Here is an 8781-nt window from a genome sequence, read left to right as displayed (position 1 = left end):
AAGCACATAAAAGTTTATTCCAGCGCTGTGAGAAATGTCTGCAAAGGTCACGCTGCACGAGTGAAAGATGTTTGACTTAAAACACTTCCACATCAACAACATCTCAGCAGTTTCACCGATGAGACGTTTGTTTTATATCCCAGCAGTGTTTGTTCTGGAAGGTAAACTTTACTGTTTTATTTGCACATGTTTAATTCTTTAAATGTTTTTATTTGTATGAATTTACTGCTTCTTAGTATATTTTAAATCTGGAAATTTAAACACAGTCCTGAACAATACTGAACTTATTTTGAGACAAAACTAAAGGAAATTTCAGATTTACATTCCAGAAGACGCAACGATAATTTATTGATTGATAAGGGCAACATTTTGAGACCAAGTCAAATTTATTGAGAAAATGTGCCTTTAAAGTACAACCCTTCACCTTTGAATACGTTCTGTTGTTAATAATTTAGTCACGTGAGCAATTCTTAAACATTTGTTCCTTTTCAAATCATCAGAATTTGATCTGATAGTTGATAACTTTATCGTCTGGTTTTAATTTATTTATTGACACCGACAGCCCTCGTGGCGTTCAGCCTCAGTTTAGGAGTAGAACCAGGAGACATCAGAGGCTGTTTTTGTTCCGTGTTCCTGGATTTGTGGACGTCTCACTTCCTGGAGAAACCAAAACGATGCCAAGTGCAATGGAAGACAAAGCTCTGGACGGCAGAGAAGAGTTCAGACATGTTCAGTGTTTGTTATTTAAAGAGAAGTTCGTTTGTAGTAAAGGCTCTACAAGATGTTTTTTGACAAACTGGGCCGTTGTGGCCCACTACACTGCATGTGTGTATATGTTTGTGTAAATGTGTTCATTCCAGTCTGTTGTCTGAAAACTCGTGTCACCTTAAAGTACACCGGCTCACGTCCTGCTTCATGAAGGGATGAGCGCTCGTGAGCTCATCAATCAATTTAGGGTCTTTGAACTAGTCGTTTGTTCCACTTTTATTGTTTTCTTTTTACAGTATTGCGCAGGAATGGTTTTATGTTGAATACTTCTTAAACATTGTTTTGCTTATACATAAAAACAGCAAGATCCTGCATTTTATCTTTTTTTAATTGCATTGTTACAAAACTCATTAAAAAAAACTGCTTAAAAAATGTGAATAAAGCAATTTTGAAGAAACGCACGTTTGTGGTGTTTTTGTGTTCTGCACCAACGTTAAATGAGTTTCCAACATTTTTCAGTCAGGTCATCTGGACAGTTTCTTTTTTTTTTTTTCTCCAGATGACCTGACTGAAAAATGTTGGATTTTATACCTGGATTATTGAGCATGGACTTTGTGTTTTCAACCAGTTTGGCACGACTGTCAACAAGGAAGAGGGCTGGCAATGGAGGAGGGGGCGTACCAAAGAGACCATCTTATCACAAGCAGAACTGGTTTGTTCCACTTTGGAGTAAGCTGTTGGGAGAAGAATCAATTTCGTTGTGTGTTTCCTTGACTGATGAAGCCTTCTGGATCGAAGGCGAAACGTTTCAGCACAAAAAAAAGAAACTGTCCAGATGACCTGACTGAAAAATGTTGGGTTGTATACCTGGATTATTGAGCATGGACTTTGTTGTTAAATGAGTTTATTTCTTGTTATGCAAAACTGCAACCTTAACACACACAGACAAACCGATCCTGAGTGGCACAAAATGTTTATTTTAATTTGACTAAACTGTAAAACACTTTGGTCAACTTTTCTTGTTTTCATGTGCTATAGAAATAAACTCATTGATAATATTGTAGTTTACTCTGACTGCATCAATAGGCCAGGTTATTGACTAGTAATTAATTTATCTTAAGTGGCATCTATCAAATAAATAAATCCACAGTGGTCTGCAATAATATGAAAGACAAAAATGCAAAGTTGCAAAACAAAATTTCCAATAGCTTACAAATATACACATAAGACTTAAGTATTTATAACAAATAAAAATAGTTCACACATACAATTTCATTTAATGTTTTTTGTGATTTGTCAATTTTACAGATTGAGTTAATAATTTGCAATAAAAACAGCCTGTTTTAGTTTGAGTTTTTCAAAGCGGTAAATCCGTTTTAGTTTGAAAGGTTTTGCGTGATGAGGTCACTTCCGTGTGCGCGTACGATCTGGAAGCCGGTGCCATGTTGTGATATTTGAGGAAATATTTTGTGGACGAACTTCAGTGGGAAAAGTAGGATTTTAAGAAAATAAAACTAAAAGAGAAGGTGAAGCTCATTTGAGGGTGAGCATGGAGGTAAGAGTAGTCGGTACTAGAAATGTTTGATGTTTTAAAATCACTTTTGTGAACAACTCACGATGTTTGGTTTGTGACAAACACAAAGATGTTCCTGGTGAGCGGATCACTCGGGACAGATTGATTTATTTGACTTTCTCTTCATTTAAACTGACAATTCATGTCGTCCTTAACGATTTTCACATTTAAAGAGGAACTTTGAACCTTTACTCCACACTTCAAGTCTTAATAAGTTGTGGGAGGTTAGTTTCTGGAAAGGTTTATTATTTGATGGTTTTTGTTTCTCCAGCCTCACAGAGAAAGATAATTTTAGTCTTATTGGTAGAATATGAAGTTCCTTTAATGTTTGCTTTGGACTCATTTTACTCTTCTTGCTAAAGTTTTTGTTGCATCATCATTAAGTAGCTTGTGTGACGGCAGCATACTGTCAAATGTAGCCAAAAATATTAACCCACTATATTTCCGGTTTTAGAGCGACGTAATGAGCGACTTCCTGTCCTGGCTTTCAAAATAAAAGCAATCCACTGCAAAACCTTATGAGCAATCGCAAACTGATCTGAACTGTGTCCATTTATTTCACAGTTTGGGCTCATAAAGCATTGTCAATAAAAATCATTAAGAACATCAACGAATAACCAAACATTCCCTGAATTTGCGCTCGAAAGATTTGATGCTACAATGGAAATTTGTTTTAGTAGTGCCTTGAAATAATAACACATATCTATCTTTTCATTATCTTTCATTTGTTCTGGAGTTGAGTCACAGTGGCAGCAGCTTGAGCAGGGAGGCCCAGACATCTCTATCCACCTCTTCCAGCTTTTCAGGGAGGACTCCAAGGCGTTACCAGGCCAACCGAGAGACTAGTCTCTCCAGGGTGTCCTGGGTCTTTCCCCAGGGTCTCATCCCAGTTAGATATTTCTGGGGAACTTCTCTAGGTGCACCTAAGGTGCACCTTTACCAGATGTCCAAACCACCTCAGCTTGTTCCTCTCAATGTGGAGGAGCAGTGGTTCTACTCCGAGTCTTTCCCAGATACCTGAACTTCTTATCCTAACTCTGAGGGAGAGTCCAGCTACCCTGTGGAGAAAACTCATTTTGAACTCCGACCTATATCCACACTCTCATTCTTTCGGTCACTACCCAGAGTTTGTGACCAAAGATGAGTGCAGGAACATAGACTGACCTGTAAACAGAGCGCTTTACATTTCAGCTCCCTCTTCACCACAGTGGACCGGCACAGAGTCTACAATACTGCAGACACTGATCCGTCTGTCAGGCTCACGCTCCATTCATCCCTCACTCATGAACAAAATCCTGAGATACTTGAACTCCTCCACTTGAGGCAGAACCTCGACCTGGAGACAGCAAGCCACACTTTACGGACTGAGGACCATGACCTCAGATTTGGAGGTGCTGGTTCTCATCCCAGCCGCTTCAATAAAACAGATGTTTTAGTTCTTTGATGAAGGTAGAATAACATTATTAAAGTAATAATGGAGTGTTTCAGATGGAAAATACAAAAGGTACCTAACCAGTAAGAAAGATAAAACAGATCAGCTTGAATTATGCACTTTTATATTTAGTTTACAGCTGAAGGGAAACTATACGTTTGATCTCCAATACTACAGGTTGCCTTTTTACTACTTTATTGAAAGGGCTTCTTGATTTAATTGTATTTTTCTAACAGCTTGCTTGTGATAAACAGCTGCTTCATTTGAGTAAACTTGAAGTCTTCAGTGGGTCGTCTGTTAGACAAATTAGATTCTGATTTTGTTTTTACACGGTCATTGAGTTTTGTTTGTAATAAACCTTAACTAAGACGGCAAAGTGCCTTTTCTCGAAATAATGTTATTTTGAGTTAGACAAACTAGTTTTGTCTTGATTATTAGAAATAATTTTGAAATCACAAAAAACAAAAGGTTCCCTTCTTTCTCAGAAATCAGGACATCTATGTCAGCTACAGACCGAAGCTGAAAGTGTCTCAGTGAGCCAGTAGTTTCACAAACGTGACTTGTCTTCCTGATATAGATCGTCAATCAATGCGTCAGGACAGCGATACAGAATGGTTAAACTGGGTGGAACACGAGAAACACTTCTAACCAGGTTGAGTCAGGTCCTCTGGATGGATTCTTTGTTGAAATGTTTCGTCTTTTATCCAAAGGACTTCTTCAGTCTGAGGAGCTGCAACAAACTCAGTCGTATAAGCAGCCCCTTCCCATAGTGGATCAACCAGTTTGCTGTTTAGTTTCCCTGAAGACCCCGGGCGTCCAGAGGACCCGACTTAACCTTGTTAGATTTATCTACCTGGATTATTGAGCATGCATCAGGATACAAGAGCCACTTATTTTTGTACCGTCTTGTTGCGATAATGAGAAAACAAATGATTGATTTCTCCAGAAAACAAGAACAAAGGCAGAGTTATCTTGATCTAACGATGGTCTACTCGTGAACTTGAGAAAGTAACGGTAAAATAGGGACTGCTGGCAGAGTTCACTTGTTTTTGTGTGTAGACGTTGGTGTCCAAATGTCTGTGGTAAAACTCACCCAAGTGCTATCAGCTATTAGCTTCTCAATGACGTCAGAAATGACGGCTTGTAACTCGGGTAAGGCTACGTCGGAAAAATATCTCTGACTGGGGACGATGTAGTGAGGCTCAACGGAGTCCATAAATCTTCTGAATCCAACATCCCAACGAAAAAACTTCCACATCACTAACATTTTGACTTCTTCCTCTCCGCCGTGATCAGATCAGGTAGACACGAGTGACGTCATCACGTTGTGCTGGTGCTGCAGACATCCTTGTCACTGGGTTGTCGTACAAAAACAGCGTCTTTTATATCGGTGATTATTTTGATGGAATGGCTGATATTTAACTTTAACACTAATATTGTCCGATACGATACCACGCCAATAATTAGACCTGTCGCGATAAACAATAAATCAATTAATCTCATGATGAATGAAAATGATCGACCTCATTTTCATTTACCGGCTTTATCGTTGCTTGGTGTCTCTCTATTGAAGACACCGGATGACAAAAGGCTCAACTCCGGTGCTCTTTACTGACCCCTCCCTTTCTCTTTTCTCTTTAAAATCTGTTTTAACGTCCAAAATCACATTTTTTATCGTTAAAAAGCAGCTAAACTGAGAAGCTAAGCTAACAGTCCGACCTCAAGAAAAAATCTCCGTCTTGTCGAAGCTCCAAAATTCACAGTTGAAACCCGTGCCTTCGTCTAAAAAGTTGTTTTTCTCTGCAAAAAGAAGCTGAGAACTTGTTTACTGATTTTTTTTAATTAAAAACTTTGTGTGAAAAATGCTATGCTAAAGAGTTCAAACCACACCAAGCATCCATCATGTCACCATGTCAGCCCATGTCACGTCAAGGGCCCTCCCTCCCAATTTTCTTAGAGGCTGCTCAACTATCCATCCTTTGGTTCAAACAGTCTTATACTGCCATCAAGTGGTCAAAAAAGGTACTACACACCAAACAAATCAACATTTCTTCTAGAATTTGACAAATAATTATTGTTCAATTTCAAACAATATTATCGTTCATCGCAATAATTTCTGAGACAGTCACCCAGCAAAATTAGTTATTGTGACAGGCCTACCTATAATATTGTGCATCCCTAGTAAAACTGACAGTTCATTGTTTGCATGAACCTCTGTTTATATTTACTGGACAGGTGAAACTGAAGGAATATAAAGATCAGTCATGTGTCACATGATTCAGTCAGTCAATCCTAAAGCAGCAGCTGAGATTAGAGCTTGCTAAGATGCTTCTCCTGCTTTTAGACAGTTTCTTGTTGTCCGAACACTTGTGCTATAACTTGTTCCTGCATAAGTAAAGGACTAAACAAGAATGTGTTGAAAGGTGTGTGAGTATTTGCAACTTGGTCCTATAACTGGAGCGGGGGGCTGTTAGGTGTCCTGAGCCAGAGGGCTGGAGAGAATATTCAAGGAGAAATTAAATTATACACATTTGAAAAGTGATTTTGATTCAAATGGCCATCCCTAATTGCAAGTAATCACAGAACTAACTCCATGTAAATGTGATACAAAAGCAACAATGGTGTGAAGTATTTTTTAAGTCCCATTTTCACAAACGACTATAATATTTGTAGATTTAAGTTAGCTGCATTTGGACTAGCCGCTATCTCACAACTTCTGTCAGACATAACTCTTATTTCTACAAACTGAGGGGCTTCAACAATAAGTAAGTTCATATCTGACCAGGTTGAGTCAGGTCCTCTGGATGGGCTTCTTTCAACAGATGCAGGGGTCTCCTGTGTTCAACTTCCACTGTCTTACATTGCTGTTATTGTAAGCATCACTCAGCTGTGAATAGCAAGAGGCCATCAGGGCACTAGGCCTGTCACAATAAATCAATTAATCGCACGACAAATGAAAATTATCAACCTTATTTTTATTTATCGGCTTTATTGTTTCTTCATGTCTCTCTCTTTCTACTGAAGACACTGGATGACAAAAAGCTCAACTCAGGTGCTCTTCACTGGCCCCTCCCTTTCTCTTTAAAATCTGTTTTAACCATCCAAAATCACGTTTTTAGATCGCTAATAGCAGCTAAGCTGAGAAGCTAAACTAACAGGCCGACCTCGGGGGAAAAAACCCTCCGTCTTGTCGAAGCTCCGAAATCCACTGTTGAAACCGTAATCACAGAACATGTGCTTTTGTGTAAAAAGTTTTTCCTCTGCAAAAAGAAGCTGAGAACTTCATGCAAACTCCACCCAGAAAGGCCCCTGGACCGGGGTTTGAACCAAGGACCTGCTCGCTGAGAGGCAGCAGCTCTACCAGTTGCGCCACCGTGCTGCCCTATTTGCAAATACGCTAAAAGGAATACTTCCGGGTCGCACGGATCACCATTGACTATGCTAGATTAAGGAAAATGTACTGGTATAATTCCATTTATGAGTAAGAACTGTCTTAATTTACTTAGGAAAGTACGTGCTCTATCTCCGCCAATATTCATGTTGCTAATTTACACCACTCGTATTTCCGTTAAAATCATTGACATATTTACGTCATGGTTAAAATGATATGCAGCTTCACCACTGAGCGGCGCAGTTTCACCATGGAAATAATTCATTCTGTATCTTGCAGGGTTTTTCTCACTCAGTCCAGGCTGGGGGTCAGGTCTAATGCGTCGCATATCATCTTAACAAATGATTTGTAACAGAAATACAAGTGGCGTAAATTATCTGCATCAAGATCGATGGAGATAGAGCACGTACTTTTCTAAGTAAATTAAGACAGTTTTTATTCATAAACGACCGCGATCTTTGCGACTCGGAAGTACACTACGGACCGTGCTTCAGTAACAGATCGGGGAATGACAGGGTTCTCTCTCCCATTTTTCTTAGAGACATGCTCACTCCCTTACTTGTGAACTCCTTGGAACGCCTTTGGTTCAGTCTTATACTGCCATCTGGTGATCGAAAAAAGGTACTACATGCAAAACAAATTAAACATCCATCCATCCATCTATTATCTTTACCCGCTTATTCCATTTTGGGTCACGGGGGTCGCTGGTGCCCATGTCCAGCAATCACTGTGCGAGGGGCAGAGTACACCCTGGACGGGTCTCCAGTCCATCACAGGGACACAGAGACAAACGAGACAAACAACCATTCACTCTCTCATTCACACCTAGGGACAATTTAGAGTTACCAATCAGTCTAACATGCATGTTTTTGGTCTGTGGGAGGAAACCGGAGTACCCGGAGAAAACCCACGCATGCACGGAGAGAACATGCAAACTCCACCCAGAAAGGCCCCTGGACCGGGGTTTGAACAGGGACCTGCTCGCTGAGAGGCAGCAGCTCTACCAGTTGCGCCACCGTGCTGCCCACAAATTAAACATTTCTTCTTAAATTTGACAATTACTGATTGTCAAATTTCTATCCAGTGTTTCCCCTAGATAACTTGCCATGGCAGGGCACTCATCTTGTCCGTGATTTTTGTTCGGGGGGGTGGACGGACGGAGACTCGTCCTAAGCTGCGCGCCGCACTGTTTAAACCAACAGTTTTAGAGGGGGTGGGGGACACAGAGACAGCCGCACGCTGTTTGCACTGACAGTTTTACAGTTTTAGAGCAGGGTGTGTGAGAGGAGCGAGACAGAGACGCATCTCAGCCGCGCGCTGTCTGAACCGACAGTTTTTTGGCGAAGGCGGGGTGGGGTAGGCGGGGGGAGAGACCGACGCACATCTGAGCCGTGCGTTGTTTGTACCGACAGTTTTCGAGTGGTGGGGGTGCGTTCATCGTGAGGATTCAGCATGAAGGACAAGGCTGCCTTTAGCTTTTTAGCTAGCACACCTGCATTGCAAGCCGCTAGTTTAGCGTTACATCACTGCTGACAGGTGGTTGGGGGTGGGGTTCGGTAGACGGGGCGCTCGGTTCTGTTGACGGGGCGCCCCGCTTGTATAATGGTAGGGGAAACACTGCTATCAATATTATTGTTTATCGCAATAATTTCTGAGACAATTAATCGCCCAGCAAAA

Source organism: Nematolebias whitei, chromosome 1 (genome assembly GCF_014905685.2).
Source record: "Nematolebias whitei isolate Nwh7 chromosome 1, NemWhi1, whole genome shotgun sequence".
Classification (NCBI taxonomy): Eukaryota; Metazoa; Chordata; class Actinopteri; order Cyprinodontiformes; family Rivulidae; genus Nematolebias; species Nematolebias whitei.
The sequence above is the reverse complement of the archived record's forward strand: the minus strand, read 5'-3'. Positions refer to the sequence as shown.